General features: G+C 52.2%; 1 long non-coding RNA gene across 1 annotated transcript in view; it reads right to left on the reverse strand.

Moving 5' to 3' along the window:
• Positions 1-2244: 2244 nt before the first annotated feature.
• The window catches only part of LOC115907275, a 40399-nt gene continuing 14746 nt past the window's right edge, over positions 2245-27897 (reverse strand). The window contains exons 3-4 of the long non-coding RNA XR_004061034.1: positions 27652-27721; positions 2245-2891 (exon numbers count right to left, since the gene is read on the reverse strand). This is a non-coding gene — a long non-coding RNA (uncharacterized LOC115907275). The remainder of the gene's footprint in view (positions 2892-27651; positions 27722-27897) is intronic.

Genomic DNA, 27897 nt, shown 5'->3' on the forward strand with positions numbered 1-27897 from the left:
CCCCTCTCGAGGGGGGCGGAGAGAGGCAGGCCGGGGCAGAGGCAGGTTTGGGAAGGCCGCCTCCCCTGGCTTTCCGACTGCCCCCGCCAGGCAGCGTCCCCGCCGCACCCCGGCCGGGGGTGGGTCCGCACGCCCGGGGGAGGTCGGCTCGGGGCTCCTCATCAGCGGGCCCCAGGCAGGGCTGGTTTTGCCAGGAGTATGTGGGAACCCCTACAGAGAGACACCCTCCCATCGCTCCCCGAAACCTGCTGTGTCATCACGCCCCGAAGCAGAGGCAGCCCCCCAAAAGCGAACGGGGGTGTGTGTTCCCTTACCTGAGCGCTAGCCCGGGGGAGCCACGCAGAGCGGGGGTTCTGTGTTCGGCTCGTGTTCTCCTGCCGTGTCCCGCAGCAGAAACTTCCTCCGGCCGGGGCCGGGGTCGGTGCGGGGGAGCCGGTCTGGGCCGGGGGGACCCCGCGGCCGGGGAGAGCCGCACACCCCGGGCCGTGTTTATATGTAGAAAGAAGGGTAATTTGAGTGCTTATACCAAGAACCGGGGTTGTTAAGTTTGCAGGCAGACAGCTAAACGGTGCCAAGTGCGGGCAGGGAGGGGGGTGCGGGGGGGAGGCTGGGGGTGTGTAAGAAATAAAGAGCAATTGTCAGAAGCGAACAAAAGGCGGAGGATGGAAAGGAGCTGGGAATCCCAGGGCAGAGCCCCTCGGCGTGGACTTGAACTTGGGCTTTGACACCGTCTGCCAGGCGGAGAGCGGCTTCGGGCCGGGCGAGGCGGGCTGCGGGGGGAGTGACAACAGCCCCGGCAGCGCAGAGAGGGGGCATTACCCCTCCAAACACCCACCTTGGGGGCGGCGGGGGGGCACTCTGCTTCAGAATGCGACTGATCCCGGGAATAACCCAGACGGGCTGAGACCCGACGGGCTCAGCGCACCTCCCGGTGCAGAGCGGGGCGGCGGCGGGGGGACCCCATCGGGGCTGGCCGGGGCCAGACGGTCGGGGGGGCCGCCCGGTTCTCACAGTCTGCGCCCGAGCCTGGATTCTCTGCACGTCCCGGCCGGTCCCCCCTTTGCTACTATTCAGCACTTAATTGAACATTAATGGCAGCTGGGGATGAGGTCATTGGAGCCGGCTTTTCTCACACATTTTTCATGCAAATCCGCTAAACTCTAAACAAATTTGAATAAAACCCCCTTTGTGCAGGCCCTCCATGGTGTTTTTCCACGGGCCGCTCCGCCTGTCTCCGCACACTTCATCCGGGGAGGGGGGAGCGGCGGGGAGATGAGGGGGTGTGGGGGGGTCTCTGCTCGGGCCTGGAGCGGCAGGCAGACCCAAAGAGGCTGCATCGTCTGCGAGGCTCTCAAGCCCAGATCGCCCCCAGGATGCCCACTGCACCGGCAGGGCCCTGCACTGTGCCATCATCTCCACTTGCAGCCCCCCTACAGCAGCAGTTCCCCCAGTAATATCCATTAGCAACACCAGTTCCCCCTGTAACACCTCCACAGCACCAGTCTGCCCTCAGTAGCATCAGTTCTCCTCCAACTCACGCTAATCCCCCACAGCAATACCACCCCCCAAGCACCATCAGCCCCCCAGCAACCCAAATTCCTCCCAGTACCACCGGTGTCCCCACCCAGCACCCCTCGCTGCACTTGGCAATCGTTGCCTCTCTGTAAGGTGTTTTTTGGGTGCTCAGGGCTGCACAGGGTAAGAGCACACAGGCCCCCCCGGCCCCCCTGCTCCGCAGCCCCCGCGCAGCCCCCATTAGCATCCCCGCGCCCGGCCCCCTGCCCAGCCTTGAACTTGGCCATGCCGGGCTGCGCTCCTTCTGCCTGCCTGGGCTCGCACAATGCCGGCCTTGACCCATTGTTTGCTTTTTTCGGATTTCAGCTGGGAAAGCGGCCACCTCGCGCAGCCTGCCCCGAGCACGCCGGGAGCGGGGCACAATGGGGAACCCTGCTCTGCAGGCAGAAGGGCTCCAAATCATTTGAGAGACATATTCATTATATTCTTTCACGGGGGTCTGTTTGCACTGGGTTTAGCGGTTACTTCCCAGACGGGGTTCAGACCAAATAAAGATCATTGAGCGGCGAGGGATTCGCTCGGGCTTTCAGGGAAATGTGCCTGATGCGGGGCACGGCGCAGCCCGGCTGCCTGGCCCTCGGCTGCTCCCCCTTCCCTCTTGATTTGCCTGGGTTTATTTTGTGCCCATTGCCTCCTCCGTCTCGAGACTGCACCAAATCACACGCTCGCTTTTGCAAAAGAGTGAGTTTATTTTCAACAGTGCATAGGGTTGGGAGGATTTCAATGGGAGAGAATTACAGGCAGTACATTTCTCTTACAGGAACAGAGAGGGTGCAGTACAACAGCAGAAGGGCTGGCTGGCCTGGAAAAGCTCATGGTCCTCTGGGCCCCAAGCACAGTGCCTTCGGGAAGGCTGCACTCCCACAGCTCCACAGACCAGGGATGAAGAGCAGCAAGGGCCAAGCTCTGCTCCATGAGCAAAGCCAGGGGCTAAAAGCTCCCTCCAAACTTCACACATCTGGTATTTCACCAGGTGAGACAGTGACTGGCTCAGGTCTCTCTGCCTAAGCGCTTTGGTCCTGCTCTGGGGTATTGAGGGCACTGAAGGCAACATACAGGAGTGATGTGGGATGATCCCTTGGCTCCCTGTGTTGCCCTGGCTCCCTCCCCATGGCTGCACCGCTGTGTTTCGAAGTGACGCAGAAATCCACAGTGTTCACAAGACAAAGCTGTCTCCTCTCTGGGGCCAATGGAGAAGCAGGTTGGGACTCTCCTGGAGAAACTCGGAGAAGTCAGATGGCAAGTCTGGGCAGGTGGTAGCCAACTGGAAGAAGGAACTCACAGGCTTCAAAAGTTCCTTGTCCACTCACTGGCATCTAGGAAGGAAAGAAAAAAAATGGAGTGGTTATGAATGTTTGTCAGAGAAATGGTCCAGTAGCGCTTGGCTGAGAACAGACCAACTTGTCCGTGGTGGAGCAGAACTCCAATCCTCTTTCCCTCCCCACCACACGTTTCTCATGGCTCTGGACCACCTTACCCTCTTCCTTACTGGGAAAACTGTAGTCCCCAAGATGCCAAGCTTCCCCTGCACCCTTCTCAATCCCCTACCTCTGCCTGCCCCGCACACCACCAGCCAGGGGAGGGCTCACGGCTTGTCCTTCCTCCCTAGGCTTTGGGGCATGGGATTACTCTGCATGTCACAGCCACTAAAGGCACAGCCCTCTGATGTTTTAATCTTCGTGTTAACTTTCCCTGCCCTCGGCGCCCTTGCCTGACTGGAGAAAGTGATACCAAGCCACCGAGCTGGAGCCGAAGCTGTGACACTCAGCCCAAGTCCCCTTCTTGGCTTTCCCCACGCTTCCCGTGCTTTGCCCCACACATCTCACACCTTGCAGCACATTCTCCTCCCTTTTTCCTGATTTTTTTCATCTATTTCCTTTACACTTTATCCATGTTGAGTGTGTATTCCCTAGCCCCCAAACCAGTCCCATCCTTTTCCTATCTTCCCTTTGCTTTGCCCACAAACTCTTACATTGGAAGGAGTAAAGACTAATATAACAAATCCTTGAGTACACTTGCAAAAGGAACCATCAGCTGGCTAATTTATTCTTTTTATTGCACCAAATTGTAATTTTATAAAATATTGCAAATTTTATAAAATATTTGCAAGCCCATTTTAAGAGATAAATCTTGTGTGTGGCTCTCTAATGAGCCGCCCTGGGAGTAGCCGGCATGTGATCTGCTGTAGGTCGCACCGCGACGTTCCCAGGCTGTGACTGGATGAACCACCGTAACTCTTTGAACTGTGCAAATACTCTACACTCTGGGGTCCAGGCTGCAATTTTCATGGGTATTTTTTCTCTCTCTTAAAAATAGATCTTCTGTAACCCCTTTATTGCAATATTCATAAAGCACTTGATGGAAATCCAAGGAAAATCCCTTCCCTTCTGCAACTTTGAAGCAAGCCTAAAACTGAAGAGGCAGAGACCAAACCCACCCCTTGTGCTTGGATTTAGAGAAGGACCATGGCCTGTGTCTGTCTCTGGGCGCTGAGAGGACAGACCCCATGCTGCATGTGTTTAGGGAGATCCAGGCTGCAAAAAGCCAAGGCTCTGCACTTCTTTATCCTATGTGAGATTAGGAGTCATCCCAAACGTTTCCCCAAGCCTGGAAAGGATGTTGAGGTCAGGACAGATGAGATCTGAATGATGGTGGGTGCTTTCACAAGCCCAGGAGAGGAGGAGGCAGCTGAACCCTTGTTCTCACCAGGGAAAAGCCTTTACCTGGCAGGTAAAGTCTCCTGTCCTGGCAGGGACAGGCTGAGCTTGCTTTGGCCTACAGAGAAGCTCCTCTGTAGTGTCGATAGAGGGGATGCTTGTTGATATCAGACATCAACCCAGCCTGGAAATCACCCACCGCCTGCCTGGTGGGCTTGAAACTTCTGGCACTCAGTAACTGAGGGCAGGAGGGGCTGGACCAACCCAAATGGTTCCACATAAGTTTCAGGAAAACTCAAATCTCCTGCATGCACTTTCTCTCTGGGCAAAGTTCAGCCTTGCACTGAGGGTGCCTGCAAAAAGAGGGCTCCACCTGGACCCAGTTCCAGCCCCAACACTGCCTTCCCTCCCCAGTGCCCTGCACAGGGAAAACATTGCTCTGTGTGTGGATTTATTGTCCTTTCTTTTTTTTTTTAAGCTGAATAAACAATTGAAATTATAGCTCTGCCTCTGCCCCAACACTTGCTCCTGTGCCTCCTTGTGCCCTTACAAAGCCAGCCCTGAGGTTTATATGCTGATAAACTGCCCTGCCACAGCAATTCTGGGCGGTGGGAAGAGAGAAAAAAAAACCCTTCAAATAATGGTAAATGGATGCAGAACGCTCTGCCTAATCAGATTCCTGTCCCCTATTGAGGCCAGGAAGGAGGGACCCCGCTCCTCCCCTGCCCTCAGCCCAGCCTCCGCTTCACCAGCTCACACGGAGAAACTTTCTGGACAATTTAATCTCGACAGGGTGTTACTCAGAAAAACCTTTTTCACTGTCAATTTTTTTCCCTCCTCCCTTCCACCCCCCCCCTTTTTTTTTTTCTTCCCTCCCAGCCTTGATTGAATTTTGCAAGCCCCTGATATCTTTCTTTTTTGTAGGGATGCACGCTGCTTATGCAAATACCAGCCTTTCATACCAGCCTCCCTGGCTCAAGCCCTCCAACTTGAATGTGACCAAAAGCTGTGCTCTCCCCTGCTAACTCCTTAGCACAATTACACCTCCATTCTGCTACAGGGGCCCGGGGAGGGGAAAAAAAAAATCATTTTAAACTAATAACACGTGCTGTTTGCTTTGGATAATTACAAGGGAGCTTCGGCTTCTAAGAGCTATGAAATATTCTGTTCAGCGGGGCGGGAGGGAGGCTCAGTGTTCCGCCTACGCCGCGAGTTTTATCTCCTGACGGAGATGCTCGCGCGGCCTCTCGAGGCTCCCTCCATCTCGTGCTCATCCTCTGCACCTGGGCAAGCATTTACATTTCCTACGGAGCAACTTGGCGCTGCTTTGGGCTACAGGAGAGAGGAGAAGGCGCCTGACATTTTCCTTATCTCAAGTTACAATTTCCTGCAAGCATCAAGATAATAAAACATCGGAGATGGGCAAGATGAGCGAAATGAATGTGGCGGCTGAGCCTCCCGCAGCAGCGCGGGAAGGGCCGGGCAGAAAGGACACCCGGGGGATGCGGCTGCTCCGCTGGCTCTCGTTTGCATCGCGGCCCTGACGTTATTGTCCTCCTGCCTTGTCTGCTGGGGAAGTTTATGTGGAGGGCTTTTGCTGGGGCGAGGAGGAGGAGGGGAGTTTTCCCCAAAAGCACCCAGGAATCTGTCAAAAGAGGGACAGAAAAGAGAAGAAGAAGAAGAAGAAGGGAGACAGAGAGTGGGAACGTCAAGGACCCCTGACTAATGAATAGCAAGTTTGCCCTTGAACCTCCCTGGGCTTTGCCATTCCCAGGCTCCAAACAAGGGCTGATGCATGCTTGGGCCCAGCTGCAGGGGGACCGGGCTATGGTTCATCTCAGACACTTTGACAGCCCGGGCCTTTTCCCCACATAGCTCAGACTCGCCTAACTACTCCCCTGGCAACAGCTCAGTGCAGGAACCTGCGCTGAGGCCCTGCCTGCTGCATACAGAAGTACGAGGAGGAGGAGGGGAGCCGCTGGGAGAAATTAGCTAGAGACTGGCTTAACCCATCAAATGCTGGGCAGGCGCTGCCAGCCCCAGCACCCTTTGCTCAGCCCCAGCACCCTCCAGGCACCCCTGGGTGCTCACTGGCCAGTATCTGCAGTGGAGCTGGAGAGGGGCAGGGGTGGGTTAGACGTGCAGAATTGCCGTGTATCACAAATCCCACGACCTGCTGCTTCACCACCACCCAGTGTCTTGGACCTCGTGAGTGGGAAGGTCCTCATGGTGCCAGGGATGTGGGAGGGAGCCAAAGTAGCCAGCTGGAAAAGGCCACCGGACACTGAGAGGAAAGGGCATGGCCTCTCCCCAGTGTGGCGGGACAGGGCATCCCTCCCTGCCAGCCAAAATGAGGGCAGGGGCTGGATGAGAGGCACAAACTTGCCCTGGATGCTCTTTCTGCATTGCAGATCAAAGGCTGAGGACGAGCTGGCCTTAGGGGTCTGCACTGAATGGCTGGAGAGAACAGGCACAAGCACCCGGCGGCTCTAAAATGCGACCCAGAAACGTTCCCACATCCCAGCCCCATATAAATCAAGGGGGGAAAAAAGGGGGAGCTCCATCCCAGCCTCTGTTTTTACAGAGCATCTTTCATGTGCAGCCCCTGAGAGAGGGCTTTGCCGAGCTTGTTAAGGATGGCTCCTGCGCCAGGCAGAGAGGGGGACGCACCATATGGAGAGGAGAAAAAGAAAAGGGGACACTGAAAATGGAAAATTATGCAAAGCAGGAGGAGAGGCACTGGGGGAAAGGGGGGAGGGAGGCAGCAAGGAGGTGGGGGATGGGGAGACAGGAGGCTGGAAGTGAGCCCTGACTTGGGGAACACCATTAGCTGGCACTGGGCTGCATGAGGAACAGAAGTTCCCTGTGACCAGGTGCAGGACAGCCCTTTGTACCCTTGGGTGCTGACACTGGAGGGCATTTCTCCAGCCTGGCCTTCTCTGAGGGGGTCTGGGCTGCGCCAGGGCGATGCCCAGCTGGACTGTGGTGGTGGACTCTGTTTCTGGAGCTGTGCTGCACTGGGAGTCACAGCAAAACGGGGTCCGTGGTGACCTACTTCAGAGGTGTCCTGAGGACCTCTGTTACTATAGCAATGAGGTTGCAAGCAAACATTACGGCCTTTTGGACAAGAGTTTTGCTTGTCATCAATCACAAAAACCAGAATCATGTAAGGAGGTGCCAGGGCATTGTAAGAAAAGGCTCTGAACAACAGCAATGATAGCAAGGGCCCAAACTGTCCTTGAGTCTCAGCTGCCTGTGCAGTGAAGGTGGATGCTTGGGTGGGTGAAAGGAGAATCCAAATTCAACAGCCAAAGCCCTTCCCTTCCCCTTGGACCCTGCAGAGTCCTGGTGCTGCAGGGTGAGCTGCAGGCCCAGTGCAGGTCAGGGATGCTGTGCAGGCATTCCAGTCCAGGCTTGTGTTACTGCCCAGCTTGTGCTCAAATTCCAGCATTGGCCTAATATGGTATTTGGAGAAATGACTCAGCTCTTCCCAACCCAGTTGTAGAGCTCCTTTCCCCTATCCTGGAAACACTGGCCACCTTTGGGGGAACACCCACCTTGTCACTGTGACATCTTCTTTTTCCCAAAGCCACTCTGTGCCCCAAACTTGTGGCACTCTGCTGACTCCCTGTCATGGGCCATGACCACCTTGCACATCCTCACTGGGTGCAAGCCCCCTTCTCCAGCCCATCTTCCACCCAGCATGGAAAGCCACCCACGCCCGTGCTTGGTGCTGGTTGCTCTGTGACTCCTGCTTTGTCCCCTCTGTGCCATTCCCATCTCCCCATTCAGTGGCTTTTGTTCAGAGCAGCCAGTGTTTTTCCTTCACTCTCCTCAGCATTGCTCTACACCCAGGAACACAAACTGCTCCTGGCTCCCACTTCTCATCGCTCTTGGCCCTGTCACAGCCTTTGATCTCACACCCGTATCCACCACTCTGCTCCCTTTTCTAGCTCCTTCTGTTTGTTCCATCAGGAAACCTTCCCTTGCTGCATCCCAAATGGATCTCTCCATTAAACCCATCTACTGTGCTTCCCTCCATTTACCACTGGTTAATTTACCATCAGCCCCATGCTCCTAGACCCTCATTTGAGGCAGGTGTGGGGAAGATTCCCGTGAGGCTGGTGCAGAGACAGACGTGGGCCTGTGCCTGCAGACATGGGCACGCTTGCCCTGGCACACACGTGTTCCTGCCTGCACATGCCAACACCCACATGTTCCTGCCCACGTTCCCGCTGCCACATCCAAGGCTCTGGGATTTCAAGGGGAGCTCTTGTTCTCCAATGGGGCACAGGAATTACCTGCACAGCACGGCTGCAGGTTGGGATTTGGGCTGTTTGGCCTTACAGACACTAGACTAAAAAGATGCTGTACCCATTTGGTTTCTTCAAGAACCATGCCCTGGAGTAAGGCTACAAGTGCTGGCCAGATCCTCAGTAAAGCCCTGGAATAAGCTGTAGGCACTGAAGAGGATTCATCTAAGCAGCATTCAAAGAAAAATAGCAAAAAATAAAGTTCACGGGGGCACACGAAAAACAGAGCTTCCACCCACAGAGCAGCTGTGTGGGGCTCTGGAGACAGGCAGGCAACGTGGGAGATGTTTCAGAGCTTGCTCTCAAAATGATACATTTGCAACCGCTTCCCTTCTTCAGCCACTGGAGGTACACTGAGCTACCTGCTCTGCAGAGAGACATTTCAATCTTCAGGCACAGGACTTTGTCCTGGGCTGCTTTAAGGCTGGCTGGCCCTTGTGACAGCATGATGCAAAAATGAGATGTGCCTTCGTGGGAGAGGAAGAAGAGGGATGTACTCCATCCCCTGGTATTCTGACACAGGCCCCTCCATGAACAAACCCAGGCAGAGGGGCTGTTTGATGCTCTCACTGCAAATTCCCACCCACTAGGAATGGGTGGTGTGGGGAGAGCAGATGGGATTCAGGGTGTCCTTTGGATCAGGCTGGCCTCAGCTGCTGTGCTGGAAGCTGAAGCGTTTCCAGGGAGGATATGGCAAGAACAGTGAGTCCTGCCCAAGTGACGGTCCAAAGCGCTGGCACTCCGTCCCGATTCAACCTCGCCCCAGATTCCTGCCCTTGGCTCACATCCAGGTTCCTTTCTCCTTGACCCATCTCCATCAAAAGCAGCGCTGTTACGAGGCTCTGCTCTGAGTTTCTAGTCTACAAATAGAAGCAAAGCAGCACCTGCTGCAGAGCTGAACATTTCCACTAAACCCTATTTTGATGCCTGTCCCGGCCAAAGAAATCTTTTGGGACCGTGTCACTTGTAGGAGATGTTAAATATTTCAACCTCCAGCAATACAAGACACTGATATGATACTGAACTACACAATTGCTGTATGTCCCTGCACTTCCACCTCACCTGCAGAGATGCCCCACAAGGGCTCATCTCCAGCAAATATTTCTCTGGACAGGGAGGGACAGGGAGTTGGCTGCCTTGAGTGCTGGGGCCGATGTGTTTATTGGGCAGCAAAGCTGGCCCTGCCATCTCTCCCGGGGAAGCTGTGCCATGGGAGCTGCTAAAACAGCATTTCATTTCCAAACAGGGCCCCAGAGACCTCTTGTGTGAAGGATTCAACAGAGCGAGGCGGGGTAGAGCAGAACAAGGAGACACAACCCCAGGCTAAAAACAAGGCAGACCCCAGGTTTGATGGACCTTATTGCTCTGCACCAGGGTTCAGGCTGGCCTGTCCCCTTGAATCAGTGCCAATCTCTCCTGGGCCACCACTACTGGGGAAACATCAAATTGGGATTTTTTTCACCTCCTTCTTCCCCCATTTTCCCTCCCCTAACTCCTTTTCCGCATCATAAGCAAAGTCCTAATAAAGCTCCCATCCCCACTGCCAGCCCTGCACCATGCTCCCAGCAGAAAAGAGATGCAAAGCCACGCTTGGAATCTGATTCCCCGGCTTTAAACGCTGCTCTGCCAGCAAAGTGCGACTTGAAAGCTCCCCTGTCACAGTTACAAAGCTCCGAACAGCCCTTCCTCGGATAATCACGCTTATCTCCAGATTAAGAAAGAGAGACCTGCAGCTGAGGCTGGTCACATGGGCTGGGATGTGGGCAAATCTCTTTTAAACAATCCCCATATAGCTGTGACCTCCACCGCAGCCCAAATACACCGTCCCTCGGTCCCACTCGAAAAGCAGCTCTGGAGACATGACAGAGCATGTGAGAGGAGACGGGGCCGGGGATGGGGGGGCGGAGGGAAACCACGGGGGAGGAGTGAGAAAGCAACGGAGGAGAGGAGGGTGAGAAAGACGGAAGAAGAAATAAGTAAAGGGAGGATGTGGGAGAGGAATAGGATGTGGTGGAGAGGGAGGAAAAGTGCATGAATGGAGGGGGAGGATGATGAAGGACAGGGAGGTCTCTGCTGCTCTTCCTGTTGGGGATTAGTTGTCCCTGCACTGTCCTCAGTTTAACTCTTCCCACTCTGTCCCCGACTGGCAGCCTAGCCTGATTACGTGACTCCAGCTGTGCCAAGCAGCCTTGGCAGGGAGAGCACGTTACCTACTTTGCTGCCACGGATTCATTAAGAGGCTTTGCTTGTGTGGGAATAGTCATCCCAATGGGGAAAGGGAAAAAAACCCTTTCTGCAGATCAACCTGCCGTGGAGCTCTGACAAAGCGCTTTCCACAGCCCTGCCCAGACTCTGGGAGAAGAATTAAGGAGAGATAGGGATGTGCAAACAGGAGAGGAGGGCACAGGGGTGGCAGGTCAGCTGGAAGGGGTCCTTAGCATGGCCACTGCTCAGAGATGAGGCACCAGACAGGGAGGGAGCTGCAAGCCCTTTGCAGGATGCTGGTGCTTGGTTCTTCTTTGTGATTAAAGGCCACCTTGCATCTGGGTCAGGCATGGATGACACATTCACCCTCTGCGTAAACGAAAGGTCTGAGCAACCGCAGAGAGACTTTTTCCAGCAGCAGGTTCCCCTCTTACATCCATGTGGGATTAGCACAATTACTTTGCAATGGAGGAGCCCAAACAGCTCTGAAACGGGCACAGAGTGCAGGGGCTGCCCCTCTCTGAGGATGCCCACCTTCTGCAGGCATTGACTGGGGTTTCCAGCCGTGGCCACCGGCTGCAGCCCGCCGGAGGGACGGCGGTGCTGCCTCTCCAGCTGCTCATTATTCACCCTGCGCAATTAGGCACCGCTGATAAGTCACACGAAATTGCCTTTGTTCTCCAACTGGAAGACCTGCTTTCATGGGAATCCCTTTTTTTCCTGCACATTACTGATGAGCTGCCCACTGTACCTACAGCTGGAGTGGCAGTGAGGATTTTGGGGCACTCTTTGGGCTGGCCCTCACAGATATCCCGAGCAGGTTGATGGGGAGGTGTAGCCTGGCCCTGCCTGTGTTCCTGGACTTCTCTGAGCACAAAGGAGAGCTGCTGCTCCTGCAGCCCACCAGGGACTTGCCAGCTCTCCTCCAGGCAGGTGGCTCTGTCGCTTCCTGGCAACTCTACCATCTCTCTATGTCACTTCCCAGCTTCCCTCCCAGTAGCAGTGGAAAACCCAGTGCAGCTACGAAGTCAGTGGGGGAAGAGGCGTCAGCCCCACCCAACCCAAACCCTGCTGATGCCAACAGGCCCCTTACCTTGTTCATGACCTTCCCCTTCCTGCCCAGCCAGCCCATGAGGAGTAAACCCCATTCTCTGCTGCTTGGAACAAGCATCTCTCGCCCAGACTGCCTCCAGGGCCAGCCCTGCTCCATCGTGCATCAGCTCCTGCTCTTCATTCCTTCACTGTACCAGAACCCAAGCATCAAAAGAAGGCAAAGCAAGCTGGAGTCAACATGAAGCCGGGTGCTACCAAGCTTCACAGGAGGCAAGCTGTGCTCCAGTAAACTTCCCAAAATGACCCCTGCTTCAGAGCAGCCTTGTGCCATGTAAATTGCTGCTCTTTCAGCATCTGGCAGCTGCTCAGATGGGACCACAGGGAGAAAAGACATCTTGGCCCATTCAAGAGTTTCTTCCCGTTCTGCTCAAGAAATGTATGTGGGCTCTTAAGTCTTGTTGATTTAAGAGAAAGGATGCAAAATTAATTTAGACAGGAAATTAATTAGATGTGAACTGATGTTTACATCCCTACACATACAATGAATTCTTGTGTGAGCCTACAGAATGCAGATGGATGGATGGATGAATGATAACAGCAGTCTAGGAATGACATTATGCGCTGGTCCATACGCTGGGGATGTAGAAAGACTTTTCTCTGCATTGCTAATTAATAACTATATCCTGAGCAAATGTTGATAAATCCTTTATAGAGCATGTTATCTCTGTCTCTCCAACTCCTGTCCTGCATTTCTATTTGCCTGTTTCCACTGCTCCACCCCTGGCACCCACACGCTTCACTTCCCTCCCATATTTTGTAACTGGTAGCAGATTTGACTCCCTTTCTGGAGAAAGAGGCGGAGGTTTTGTTACTGGGGCTTTGTGTGAGTGATTGCATGTGTATGTGTGTATACAAAGATGGATACAAATCCATTGGAAATAAACACCTTTTAAGGGACTTGAGAGAAAGACACACAGGGCAGAGGAGAAGAAAGAGCCTACAGACCCTCAGCCAGACAATCAGCCAAGATGAAGAGAAAGACCCAGTGAACCAAAAAAAGCCTCAGTTCTCTTTTAAACTCTCCATGATTTGCAAGGAAAGCAGCAGATCCCATGGCTGGGAAGCCGAGCTGTGGCGATGTAACCCTTACCCCTTCTCCCAGCCCCGCACAGCTCAATTACCCCAGGCTGCCAGGCTGCTCTGAGCACACCCCCACCACCCCGCATCTCCCCCGCCGCCGAGACAGCTTTCACCAATGGAAGGAGTACAAATATATTCATTGGCACCTTATCAGACATGCATGCAAAACTAATTAACATGGGGAGACATGCAAGCTGCCACCCAGCCACAAATACACACCCACGAGCATGCACACACACACGCACGCATGCACAAGGCAACCCTTGTCTAGGGGGGACATTCAAAAGGCTTTGTCACTAATTTAGGCATCTGTCTCAGTCTGGTCTGGTCCTCCTGGCTAGGCTGGAGTTGTGGTTTTTTTCCCACTCTGTTTGACAATGCTGGGAACATGCCCGGAGACCCCCTCATTCAAATCACCCCTTGACAATGGTCTCATTGTGTGAGCATATAGAAAAGGGAAAGGATGGGGGAGAAGATGTGGAAGGGGGGGTAAGGAATTAAAATGTGAACCCAAGGAAGTGTTTACTAACACAAGCCTCGCAGCTGCCCCGTCTCTCCTCCTCCACCCCCTTCTTCCGCCCCCGGCCGTTCCAATGGCCCAGCCTGTCCCCAGTTCCAGGCGGGCAGCAGGATGTCGGGACAGCGGAGTGGCTGCACAGAGGTGCACAGAGAGCAGGCAGGCTGAAGGGATGAAGCCTCAGGGCATTCAAGTCTTTGGCAGCAGGGGGGCAGGTACAGGTTAGAGAAGATAGAGCCAGAGATGCCTCGGAGAGGATTAGGGACTTAAAATGTCCTGGGAAGGACATCTTCATGGAGGAGCAAGAGATTTATTGGTATAACCACTCCAAGGCTTTTTCCAGCAGGAACAAAAAGTGCTTAAACCTGGCCTCGTGGATTTAGAGCAAGTGAGCAGCCTCGCTGCATGGTCTGGACTGCTCTCTTTGGTGCTGCAGCCAGACAGACATGCTACATACAGCACGAGAAGAAAGGGGGGAGCAGCAGGGTGTTGGAGCTGGGGGCTCAGAGGATGGACCAGACTCCCTTCAGGATCCCTACTGCTAGTTATTAAGTACCAGGAGGACAAAAAAAAATAGGGAAAAATGCCCCAATGCCCTGCCCACCCCCAGGCACGCCTGGGGAAGGAAATAGCGAAGGTGCAGATGGGGGGTGTTCCCCCAGCCCCACCGCGCTTGGCTGGCCTTGGCAGGCTCCGTTCAGCTGGAAATGCCCAAGAGCCAGCAGAGCACAGGCAACGGGAGCTGGGGAGGGGGAGAAGACGATGACAACGTTTTCCATATATGCAAATGCATCCTCACAAGATACCCAGAGGGAGACAAAACAAAGAGACCTCAAAGAAGCTGGCTCTGAGACCCGCACAAAGCCAGATACCTCCGCACACCTACGGTGTTTGCACGTGAGGACCCGTGCAAGATGCAGTGCTGCCCAGAGGTTCCCCCCAAATCTGAGCAGATATCAGCCTAAAGAAAGCCTGGTGGAGGAGCCCAGTGAAAGCTGCAAAGACAAATGCCACAATCCCACATCCTCCTACACAAACAGGTGCACCTTAGGAGTACAAAACTATTCCTGTCCTTTAGCTTAGTCAGAGAAGAGAAAAGCTGTGATGCAAACCCACATGAGCCCTGCCTTGGTGGGCAGAGGTAGCTCAGCTCCCCTGACATTGCTTCTGCAGTCAGATCCACCCCCTAGACCTTTGTGTGATTTCCATAAGAGGAAAGCTAGGAAATTCCTGGACATTACTAAACAAGGCCGGGCAAAATGTCACACAGAAACCCAAGAATGTACATGAGGCAAAACCAAAAGTCACCTGTGCAAACATTTCTGCTTAAAAAAGGGAAACTACTGCAAGGTAAGCAAATCTGTGCTTTTTATCCAAACAAGTGGTTGTGAGCAGTTTTATTGCCACATTCCTGTGCCCCAATACACAGGGATAAGTACTCGACACACAGTGACACGCAGGGACTCGGGGACAGAGCTGTTCTTTTAATAGGGCAATGAAGACAGCGAATGAAATAAAACCCTACAGAGATCAGCTTGCAGAACTCAAGGCTGAGAAAATCTATTTGATGGTAAAAGGAAACAAGGACACTCATGATTCTGCTCTCATTTCCATGCTGTAAATTTGGGCAGCTTTTACTGAACGCAATTAAATCCTCGCTTAGGATTTAACCTGGTGAAGCTGAGGGCAGACCTTGCTACAAAGACCCACCTCTGAGCTCTTCCCCTCAACTTGCTCTGCAGAGGCCAGCAGGAGCTGTGAGAAAACTGAGTGAAAAAGCAAGGGAATTCATAGATCCCTGCCAGTGTGGCCATTTCAAAGCCCCCTTCAGCTCTGTCTTGCCTGTTCTCTCCTTCCCCAGTGATTTGCTGCTTTGCTCATGGAGCTTTGGCTGCAGGGAACAGTCAGTACCAGCATGGCAAGCACAGAGTCTCAATGGTATTTGGGCATCTCCTTCCCTTCAGTTCCTCTAATGGGAACTGAAAACCTCAGCAAAGCCCCAACACATCCATTCCCTGCCTCTGGTGGCTGATCCTTCCTTTCCAAAACTATTAGGGTCCCAGTGGGGATCCCATGCAAGACTCTTGCAAGAAACCCTGCAAGAGTTGTTGTTAACACCTCTTTGAGTATTCTTTACATTTCCCTTTATTTCAAGACAGGGCATTTCAAAGGCTTTTGCCCAACAGCACAGTTTAACACACTGAGTTTCCCAAGCAACAAGTAATAGAACTCCTCACCTACTTGTACCACACAGGTAAAGTCACCTCAGGGCTATGATCTTAAATCCATACATGCTTTTCCCCATGGACGTTGAGAGCTGTAAATCTCAACATTTCATTAAACAGATCACTCAGAACAGATTGCCTCACAACATAACTTCTCAGCTGGCCACTACCCACGAGCAGATGATTTTACATGACATTTATTCATGCAAATTGCCAAGGCTGTAGTCTAGTTACCCAGCAAGAGCATAAAAAATTACAGTTTAGATGCATAAATGCTGGCACCATGAGAGAAGACACGATGAGACTGGAAACACATCCCTCGGTTTCACATACAGTGCAACAAAACTTAGAGGGAATCCTCATCAGACGGGGATTTATCAGGAATGACCCCCCCAAAATGATCCAGGGGAAGCAGAGAAAGGCATGTGCAAGGCTGCAAGGGCTACAGAGAAATGAACTTCTCCTGCTGCATGTGCAGAAATCTGCCATGGGGAGAGCACACGCAACATTTTACGTCACTCACAAAGCCTACTCTGTCCAATAAAGTGGGGAAGTAAAACAAAGCATGAAATCCAGGCATAAATTAGCATCCCTCTAGCCTAGCTTTATTTGTGCTGCTGCTGCTGTGGATTAGCATCTAGCTGGCTGACAGGCTGATAGGCAGACAGAAACAGGGAGAAATAAAAAAAAAAAAAAAAAATCAGTGGGTGTCTTTTTTTCTCTATGGTTCCTGGGATGTCTGCCTTCAAAGTGCAGGCAGTGTTCATCCCTTTAGGACCCGAATTTTTCCATCTTCCTGTGAGAGCAGTAGGCTCTGTAGGAAAGCAAATCCCCCTGAGATATTTGTGCCTGCACCCTGTGGAGCCGGCACCCGTCATCTAACGCAAGCCCAGTGCAAACCTGTCACATCCCCAGCCAGCACCCCCCCGGCATCCACAGCTCCACTCTGCAGAGCCACAGGAGCAGCTCTGGTGTGGGGCTGGGAGACCTTGAGGGTAGCACCTTGCCACGGGCACACACAGGCAGCAAATGCCCCGGGATTAGCTCTGGATCATGTTCACCATCGCTCGGGGCAGCTGCTTCCTTCAGCGCTTGCAGCCACGGCTGGGTTGGGTACCTGATCCCAGATGACATGACCGGGATCTCACGCCGGCATCTCCTCTCAGTTTGTGTCAGAAATGTGTCACTGCCTGCTCCTCGGGCAGGAGGACCTGCAGAGAGCTTCCATCGGGCTGACACACAGCCTCCCTCTCCTCAGGGCTGCATGGCAAAATGAGTGGTCGTCACCAGAGACATCCCTCCTCTCAGGGCTTGGTGGCCTCGTGCCCACCCGCCCTTTCCAAGCACAGCCATGGAAACATAGCACTAAAGAGGTGCCAGTCTTGACAGCCACCACTCCAGTCCTTCCCAAACCAGCCCTGGCAAAGGAGCCTTTCTGCCACAGCAACTTCAGGCAGCAGAGAGGAGCTGGGAAGCTCCTCAGTGTGGCACTTGTGCACAAACTGGGGGAACAACAGCAGTAAACTTGACTGTGGTACAAGCAAAGCCCATTTCCACCCTCACTGAGCCATTCAGAGTTTGACTGGGCTCTCAGGTCGCAGGAGATTTCTAGTCCTTGCCTGTCTTTTAAGGAGCCAAACACAGAGCTCAGTTTTTAGGCTATGGAAATAAAAAATTCAGCTGCTTTTCAAAGGTGGCCTAGAAAACACAGACTAATTCTGCACAGCCATAAAGCAAGTCCCTCAGGAGTACAGCATGCAGTTCAAACACCCCCGTGTCCCTCTGCCTGCCACCAGGACTCCCACTGAGTGGGTCTGATCAGGGGATGGAAGTGTGAAAATTCCCCAAGATGCAGAGAATCCCTCCTTGGTAGAGCCCTTGCAGCTCTCAGCCCCTCAGCCCTGGGCCTGGGCCCTGGTAGGGGCCCTGGCCCTACTGATCACTGGTGCCACAATCCAAGTAGATTGGCCCTGCCTTTGGAGCATGGAACAGGCAAAGCCTTTCTTGCAGCAGGCATCTGTGGCCAGTTCTGCTTGCTCCATGCCCAAATGGGTCAACACAGGCAGGTTTTTCCCAAAGGAGGTAGAAGGGCACTCTGCAGAGCTTTGAGACAGCTGCAGCTGGAAATAGCCCAAGCAGAAGAGATGCATCCCTGTTCCTCCAGCCACGCCTTCCCTGGAGTGCTTGATCCAAGTCTGGAATAAAGCACACCATCACCATCCTCATCCCACTGCACACAACAGTCCCCTCCACATCCCCACAGTCACAGAGGTATCTATGGAAACATCCCATGGCATCAGTAGGGAGGTTTCTTTTAGGAGCTAGGAAGGAAGGAAGGAAAGAAGGATGAAGAGAGTGTAGAAACCGGAGCCTTTGTTTCCCAGCACTCAGCCATGCTGTTAATTAGGTAGCAGAGACCAGCCACTTCCTACCACATCCTCAAGCTCCTGCAGCAATAGCAGGCACTCCTTTAGTCTCTGTCCTTTGGGGATGAGAAGGAGGCAAGGAGGCAGAAGTCAGTCAGAGCCTACAGAAATGCAACAAGCTGCAGGAAGGATCTTTCCTTTGCAAGGGAACAGGCACCTGATGGGCTCCCCAGCCAGCACTTATCTATGTGAGCCATTTGTTTCCTCCCCAAGCTCTCAGCTTGCTCTGACACATCACCCATTCCCCTGACTGCAAGCAAATGAGTCAGATGGGTCCCAGCCTTGCACCCACTCAGAAGCCCTCTATTTCTACTCTGCTCCTCAGTGCCACACCATCAGAAAGCTCAGCCTGGGGACTGTGCAGGACCACAACTGCCTTAAAGAGCTTGGTACAGGTCCAGACTCACACATGCAGTTTGCCCTTCACTCTGAGGAGCTCCAGTACCCTTCTGCATGAGCTGCATTAAAACTCACACTGGCAACAGCACATTCAGACAAGTGGCCACTGGGAGCAGGGCAATACCTATGAAATGTATCACAAATGGGCTGAAGGAGAACATTCCCTTGAGTCACTGGTCCAAGTGGCAGCTTGGGGCATGTCTGCAGCAGCCTGGGGAGATCCTGCACAGTACCATGAGGACACCACAGAGACAGCACCTCCTCCTCTGGCTCTTAAGCAGAGTCTTCCACAGCACTGCACACAGTACACGACCTCTCAGTTAAAGCAAAGACCAAATAAATTTTAAAAAGCAATTTTTTCTTCTGAGTCCTGGCAGCATGGAAGTCAAACACTGTTTTTCAAGCTGTTCCCAGAATGAGACAGAGCCACATGTATCCCAGGCACAGCCAATCTGCATCTGCACAGCCTTGTTCCCACTACCTTCATTAGCACATACAGAGATGTGCATCCCTCTCTTGTAGAATGGGGTGCCAGGGACCAACATCACCAATTATTACCTTCTGGACCACAGACCTCTGTGCCCAGGGCCATACAACAGTGGCTGGGACCACTTCTGAGAGTCCTCAGTATGTCTAGGGGCTTAAATGAGACCCAAGCCAGTCGCTATCCAACCCAGTGTGATCCATGACACTTTAGGTGTCAGTCTCTCTTTTCCTCCCTGTTCAGCTGTTACACAGCATCCTGCACTGTCAGCCTCGAGCTTTGAGTCTTGATTCCCAAAATTGCTAAGATTCATTCCAAGAACCAACTAATTGGAGGAGTTTTCTTCAGACTGATAATGCCTAAGCCCTACAAGGTCTTTGACTTGTTTCCAGAGTTTTCCTTGCAATTAAGATGTCCCTAAATACATTTCTTGTTAGCATAATTCTATTAATTTTAAGTGAGAACTGAGACTTTTAAACAGTCCTTGATTACAGTTGCTGGAGGTTTGCAACAGACACCCCAAATCCCAAGGTTTGCTCTAAAACCCTTGTGAATTATTCTAGTCCAGCCTTGCCAGCTGCTCTTCTACCCGAAAGGCAGCTTCCCTTGAGAGCAGGATAGTAGAAGAAGGGAAGAAAGCTGGAAAACAGCCATTTCTGGGACTACAAATGAAATCAGGAGGAACCGTCCCAAAAGCCTCTCTTAGCCTTGGCCACCAGCAGCAGCTACTCGTGAAGCTCCCACCAAGTGAGAGCCAAAGGAAGAGACACATTGATCCTGCCCTGCTAGATTTTATGCCAAGCTTGTCAGCAAGGCACGCTCAGCTTTGGCTGCCCAGCAAATGCAAACCTCTCCTTTGTGTGGCTTTCTGGACACCTCCCGCTGCCCTCCCTAAATCCCAAAGCCAGCAGCATCCCTTGCAAGGTGCACACCATGCCAGAGGCAGCAAAGACGTGCTCCTTGCAGCCTCCTGGCCCCAGGCCTTCTGCCAACACCATCCCAACATGGGGCACACAGGCAAAAGAGCTGCCGGAGGAATCCACACCGAGCGGCGCTGAGCACGACCTTTCTGCTTTACAATGGTAACCTGAATCCTAAATACTGGATTTCTAGGCATGCATTAAAGCCATGAGACAATGGAGACAGCGAGCCTGGGGCTGGCTGCAAGCCAGCTCCATGCCGGCCCCGTCAGCGCCCGATGTTTCCCATTTCCCTCTTTTTTCACCATGGCAGATAAGCTAAGTCCCCCTAAGCCAGGAGGCAGGTGCATGCAGAGCTCACCCCTGACTTGGGGACTGTGCGTGACTCACCCCCCATTGAAGGTGGATGCCCAAGAAGACCCAGAGAGGTGGTTGCTTTCCTCTCTCCCTCTCTCTCTCACATGAGCATTGCTTCTCCTTTAATTGGTTTCATTCATGGCGGCCCTTTGCTAAATGTAATTATGCCAGGCTCTCTCCGTCTGTCTGCGTTCAGGAAGAGACATCGCTCTCACTGTTTTTATCTTCAATCTTTATTTCTGCATTAATCCCCACTCTGCAGCTCACATGTACAACAATGTCCAGGACCTCCTGAGGACATACAGGCACATAATGAAGAGCAGGATTTGTACCCAGGTCTCTCCTGGCTGGAGAACAATTTTTCACAGGGAAAGCCCCATACCTCAGTCACTCTGTAACATCTACATCTCTCAATGATACCTCCACAAGCCAGTCCTTTTGCAGACACTCAAGAGTTGTCTGTGAGCCCAGGCAAGAGGAGACGGCTTGATTTTGTCTGCATCACAGAGATGTCTCTGCCCTGTCTTCCCAAGCCCGGTACATAAAGGTAGCGAGATGTCTGCTTAGGTTGACATGGACCGCTTTTCACATGGAGACAGCATTCAGTCCCAAACTACCACACTCATTTTCCTTCCCAGGAATGCAGACAGGGTGAACACGGCTGAGCACAGGGATTAACAAACCTCAGCTCTGCAAGGGCAGCTCATAGCTGCATAGCTGAGGCTGCAAAGCGCCCAACACACCCAGAAGGATTTCATCCCTTGGGGATTCATTACCCAAGGTCCTTACACCTTCCTCAGCCAGGGTAGGTAGATCTTGGGGGAAAACACAATGCTAAAGGAGCTGTTGGTTTATCAAGAGACCAAACCCAGTGACACAGACCCTGGGCAACCAAGCACCATCTGGTGACCGCCGGCTCCCGACACAATAGCCTACGTTGGCATGTTTATGATAGAGACCAGAGGCGGATTCCCATTATCCCCATCAGATCCTGTGATGTGGTTTCAGGAGAAGGACCATGAGAAGCAGATGGGATGGCAGAAGAGAAAAGAACGCAATGAGACAGACAGACAGGAGAGATTTATATGAAGCTAAAGCGCATACCCATAAACATGGGATAAGTAAATAGCATGTAAGTATGAAATTAAATGCAGGGAATCCATGGCATCCAGTAATCAGTCAAATATCTCCTTCACCTCTTTTTCAGTTTATCATCGGCATTTTAAAATGAGATATTTATGCCAATAAGTAAGCCAGTTGTATATTGTAACCCTGCAAATATTGGCTTGGATCTGAGAGATTCGTCCCGACAGACAATTCATTTTTACAGTTATTTTTGGACTCCCGGCTTTCGTGGAACACCGGCTCTCTGTGTTGGATTTTATGCCCCTGAAATGTATTTACAATGCATGGCATCTGTATTGTGCATTACACACTTAAATCATTGCATTTCATTCATCGCTTGTAAAAAAAAATATTGCAATATCCTGAAGCTCTGAATACTCAAATTCAAAATATAACTGCTGCATTTTCAGAGTAATGCTATAAAATAATGTTGTATTTTTAGATAAAGGAGTGAAAATTGATCATGAGGAACATGGATTCCCAAGATCTGGGAAGAAGGGGAGTTTGGATTTCACACCACGATAAATGGGTAAAAAAAAAATAAAACTAAAAGCTGAAAAACCCACAAAGGTTTATTTTCTAAACAAGAACATGGAAACATTTTGTCACTTAAACAAAGGGAGGAGGGCGGGGGAGGCTCCGCATCCTTGGCTTGCTCTCTGCAATGGACAAATACTATCAGAAACAAAAAGCATGGCATAGTTAGCAGGAGCTCAGCGCTTTACAATTAATGGTATGTATTTAAGTCCCTTTTAGGGGAAGCCTTCTGCAATTGGGGGTAAAAAAATTTCTTGGTTTTAAAGCCTTCTGTCATTGTTGCCCACAAGCAGAAGAGAAAGGTGCTTTCTTTGTCATCCGGGGGTTTATGGCAACACCTTAATATGTCCTTTTCATAGGTGAAGCAAGGCACACAAAGCAGCCGCGTGCCAATGCGTCCCCCCCGCCACCAGCAAAATAAATAAATGGAGGAACGCGGGGACGGCGGCCGTCGTAATCCCTCGGCAAAGAGGCAGCGAGGATGGTCTGGCGGGGTAAATATCGCACGTCTCCTGCCAAACCCCGCGTGGGCTATTGTCCCACCACCCCTTTTAGACGTCATTAAGGATTTTTCGCATACAACCAAACGAGCGGAGGGGATGAACGCGCTCGCCTCTTCCCCACCAGTTGGAGAAGCCATGACGAGGCGGCTGGGAGCCGGCGCAGGAAAAACACAGGGCAAATTAGGAAGTATGTTAATTCAGTTAATATCACAGAGGGGCTGGCAGGCGGTGGGGGGGAGGTGTGTGCGCAGATTTTCCGCCCGAGGAAGGAGGTGGCAGAGAAAGAACTGGGGCATGCCAGCTCCCGTTATTGTTCTGCCTTCATCGGTAATTAGCAAGATAAGGAGGGGACGGCGTGAGGGAGGCAGCGTGGCGAGGACAAGGCAGCGCTGCACCCCACCTCATGCCCATGCGGCCATCTTACAGGCGGCGCTCGCCTCCCGCAAAATGGCCGCCGGGGCCCACACTGCCTCAGGCCCGCAGCTGGCCCATCCCAGCGGGCTCCCCTCCGCCAGCCCCAAGGCAGTGGGCACTCAGGAGCAGTGGCAGCCAGTAAAGGGGGCCCCAGGAGAAAAGGAGTTGCCAGGGTGGACCAGAGTGGGCTGGCGAGCGGCCATCTTAGCCCGGGCCCTGCTCACAGCGCTAAGGCGCTGGGCACGCGGCACTCGCACAGCTCTCTCTCCAGCCCTCGTGGCTGGAACAATCTTGGTACACTTCTCCTTCACCAGGCAGAACACACTGCCTGGGCCCTGCCCGTGGCCACAGAGGCGGCTGTGCCCTTGCCATGGCTTTACCGTTGGACACGAGTGGGTGTACCCCACACAGCCTGCCTCATTGTGTCCCAGGGAGTTCTGAAGGCTGCCAGGCACTGGAGTGGCTCTGGAAGACATGGCCTGGACAGATAGAGCATTCTGAGAGCTACAAGGCAAGATGTCACCTGTCCAGCCATCAGAGAGTGAGTTATAGGCAAATTATGCCTTTCTCCTGGCCAAAACAAAATAAATCCCAAACCAAAACTGCAGCGATATCAGTAAAGAAGACATGAGCTTCCTAAACCTTAATTTAACACAAATTTAAAACAAGGTCAGTTATAAAATGTATGGTTACACAGACGACACAGACAAAGCTACAGATAAATTTCTCACTCCATGGGAGCTTTACAGTGGACACATCAGTGCTGCTCAGTTCTCCAAATGAGCAACACCAAATACCAACCAAGGAACCCTCATTTCTGGTCTCAGGCTGCCCTTAGGACAAGACCAGCAATTACTGACACTAAAGCAGAATTTGGGAAACATTTAATGTATGTTTAGCTATGATGGGACTACTTCAGACGGTGCAATAGGCACAAAATGCACGTTGAAAATTCAGCTTCTGCTCCAGTACTCTGTGGAGAACCAGAGGGTGATTGCAACTGCATGCAGGCAGGGCCATGTTATACATCTCAGCTAGACAGTGAAACATAAGGGATGGCAGGCTAGCTGCTCCGCTCCAGGGTTGTCTACACGGAAAACCACACCATTATAATGACAGCACTATAGGTCAACTGCTGCTGCTCCTCGCCATGCTGGTGCACATCTTCACTCTTAAACTGGCTTTCTCCAGTTTAGCTTAAACTGCTTCCAGCGTGACATCACTGGTATACAGGAGAGTCCTGCCTTCTGCTAAAGTAAATACCCACGGAGGTTGTATGAGTACAGCTCCTTGCTTTAAAATCCGCCCCCCAACCGTACGTCTGTAGCCAGACCTGCCCTTCGGCTAACCTTTCTGTACTCCGCACACTCCTGGGCTGTTCACAGTGCCCGTGAAACACTATTACACCCTGCTTCCCTTGGGTGCTAATCCTGCTTGTCAACCCAAAGGCAGAAGCAGACGGTGGCTTGGCATTTTGATTACGTTGTGATCTGTTTGAACCTTCCAGATTCTTTTGATGTCTGTGCAAATTTGAAAGGGGGAGCCTTCATCCCCCACAATGAAACTCTGCTATCGCATGGTGAACCATCTCGGGACTCCTATGTCCGTAGCCACTGCTAGATTTGAAGCGGAGAGGAGAGTTGCAGCTCCTCCAGGAAGAGTCTGAATTTCAGACTAACCAGTTCTGGCCCTGAGCAGAGAACACTACAGGGACAGCGTGTTGCTCTTCAAACAAATGCATGCGTAGGGGAGTGTGCGCATGCACAGAGACACCAGATTTATACAAATAGATGCATTCATAGGAAAATGCAAATAGCATCCTCTTCCATCCCAGGCTCCCTTCGAGCTCCTGACATCCCAAGGTTTCAGAGGAGTACAACGGAGCCTCAGATCAAACATTAGCCCTGCGGGGGTTCCCTCAGGGAAGCAGCCATGCACTGGGGTCTTTTCCCCGCTTCCATGTGAGGTTTCCCGACCCGGCCTTCCGTGGGTGCTCAGTTCTGACACGCGTACGACACGCGCGCGCGCATGCAGAGCCTTGCTAAAAGGTGCTCTGGGAATTGAGCTCCACTTCCTCTTTCTCCTGAATCAATTGTCATAAACCAGCTTTTGTTTTATTTTTAACAAAGCGACGGAAATAATCTCCACACACAGCCCTTGACACTCCCACAACCCTGTCCTTTAACAGAATAAGGTGTCCAGGGCCCCTGAGGACACCGGCACAGGGACACAGCAGGGTAAGAAAGATCAGGAGAGGCTGATTTCTGGGTGCACAGAAATACCCTGCTCCTCTCTTGAGCCCATTGCTTGGCAGGCAGAGAGGTGGTGGGATGGGAAGAGGACTGGATGGTGGGCAAGGCACTTCCAACCTCTTCAACCCAATCTCCAACAGTTCCCTTCACTCTCTACCCACTGGAGTACTCACTTTCAACCTGCATTTTACCTTGCATTCTGTTCCTCATGCTCTTCAGTGCCAGCAAGAGGTGACTCCTGCAGCACCATTGCAGCAATCAATGGGCTGATGTGCAACCTGTGACAGCCCAAGCTCTGCCTGCCTGTGGCAAACCCCTGTCTCCAGCATGGCCAAGAACTCATCTCTCCTCCTCCTCCCATCCCACATACCCAGGTTCAGGACTCAGACACATATGGAGACATTTCTTGATGAAACCTATCAGTGGGTGAGTGGCAGCTGAGCAGGTACTGAGCAAGACGTGGGGCCAGACAGCAGCCAGGGGGGAAGGCAGCGGGTGGAGGGAACGTGCCTCGGGAGGAATACTCACAAAGGGCTGCTTTCATTAATAAAACATTCCCCCCTCGGTTGCCTTTTGATTTGGGTGTAAGAATTAACCCCATCTGCCCAACAGCACGCTACCTACCAAGTCATTTCTGCTGAGGAAGGCTGTCTGACATGTCTGCTCAATTGCCTGGCTTCCCACTGCCCGCGCTCCTTGGCAGCCCAGACCCCTCCAAACAGCTCAGCAGCCTCGCTGGGTCTGCCCTATGGAGGAGATCCTCTTCTCACAACATAGATTAGACCCAGTGAAAATAGGCTTAGTGAAAAGACCATTTCACTATTAATGCCACCCCTCCACAACCCCCCCCCACCAGCTTCACACTCTCTCACAACCAGAAAGATTATAACAAATCCTGGTCACCTTTTGCCCCTGCTAACTACTGCTCCAGTCTTTGCACTGCATGCCTTCTACCACGAGTAGAGAGCTGGGCACAGGGAGTACTTATATATACACACACACATCTATCTAGTCAGCAGTGGAGGTGTTCAGCTGCACAACACACATCTCCCTGCACAGCATCTCGCCTTGTCACAACACCCCAACCCATCCCTCTCTGCTGTAATTGCAGCGCCTGGTCCTTGGGCATCAGCAGAAAGTTGCAGCAAATCCTACATTGGTTAAAGCACAATCTGTCCATTCAAAATTGGTGGGGGGTTGCTTTTAAATCACTGAGACATTTCTATTCCCTTTCTGTTTAAAGTAAAACCTAGATGCAGAGATGCCTTCGAACCGACAGCCCCTTCATTTTTCCAGAGGTGTGTTTTAATGAGTGACTCGCCTTCCAAAAAGGGGCCGGCAAAGGGGAAGGATGGCAGATTCTCCACACAAATTCAATAGCTGGTAGGTTGCCATGGGCTAAAGCATTTCTTTGCACACATGAAGGGAAGGGACTCCAGAGCATTAAGGGTTTTGCCTCCCATGAGTTATAGCTCTACCCTTCAAGAGCGGAATAAATGCTTTATCCCATTGCAGCCTGTGATGTATTCTACATAGATGGATTGATTTCCCCTATTGTTCTTAATAAATCCTGGCGCATGAAGAAACTCACTGCACAGCCATTTTTCCTGCCTTGTTCTAACTTGCAGGAGTAAGAAGGGTCAGATGTGACTGCAGTGGGAAGCAAAGGCCATACGTGAGGCAGTGCTTTGTGGGATGCAGTGGGAGTGCTTGCAGGGGCTTGGTGGGTGCAGGCAGCCAACTCCCTTTTCCCTGTTTATTCTCCCTTTGAGTCGAAGCTGAGGAAAAAGGGAACCATGGCTGGGTACTGCAGCACTGGTGTGGCTCTGACAGGAGCAGCTACTGCCAAGCTGAGCCTGCACAAGCCTCCCAGGTCTGCACAGGGAAAGGCAAGGCTCTGGCCCTCTCTGACTTGAGCTCTCAATTGTGAGAGATAAATACATGTATTGTCTGATAAATGCAGGGCTGAGCACTGCACTACTGTAGAGACTTCCTAAGCACACCCAGCTGTCCGTTGTGCCCTGTCCATCACACCTGTCCCTGCCCATATCCCAGCTGAGAGGAGTCCACACCACAAACACAGAGGCTCCTCTGGTTTTTTGTTTGTTTGGGTTTTTTAAAATAAAAATGCCAAATCAACCCCCTCTCAATGACTCTCAATGGCACATCTCAGAACCCAAGATTGCTGTTAAAAGGTTCTCTCCCTCCCTACCATCTTTTCTACTCACAAGGTTGACATCCACCCTCTTTTACTGCTACAGGAGGGTGTTTGCTGGACACAGCTTCGCTGGTGTCCAGCAAGGAGACACTGCTGGGCTCCAAGAAGCAGGTGGCTCTGCACAATCCTGCCTTGGCCACCTGCCTCCAGCTCCATCCAGGCTCCCTGGATTATCGCTGCTGGTCTTCTCTAGCAGCAGCTAACAACTGGCCCTGTTTCAAAAGCCTGGCTGGGAATTTGGCTGTTGGAGAGAGGGAGGGATCAGGTAAAAGACCTGGTCTCCCATGCATGAGCTGGACTCAATCCTTCAGCAAGACTTCCAGGGACTCACCTCTCCTTGCTCAGGTGGAGACGTCCCAGCCCTTCCCAAGGCATCCCACTCCAGGAACTCTCAGTCATGTCTGATTAAGGAAAAGAGAATTTGTCTCAATTAGAAAGAGGTTCCCATATGCGTGGACGGATGTCAAGTAATTACCGCATGTCACTCACGTTTGGAAAAGAGACCTTAAATTTGGGGCTGTGCAAACTTGCACACACAATTGCAAGTGAGTTACAGACCTTGGCATGCTCCAGAGCA

This window comes from Camarhynchus parvulus, chromosome 10 (assembly GCF_901933205.1).
Source record: "Camarhynchus parvulus chromosome 10, STF_HiC, whole genome shotgun sequence".
In the NCBI taxonomy this organism is placed as follows: Eukaryota; Metazoa; Chordata; class Aves; order Passeriformes; family Thraupidae; genus Camarhynchus; species Camarhynchus parvulus.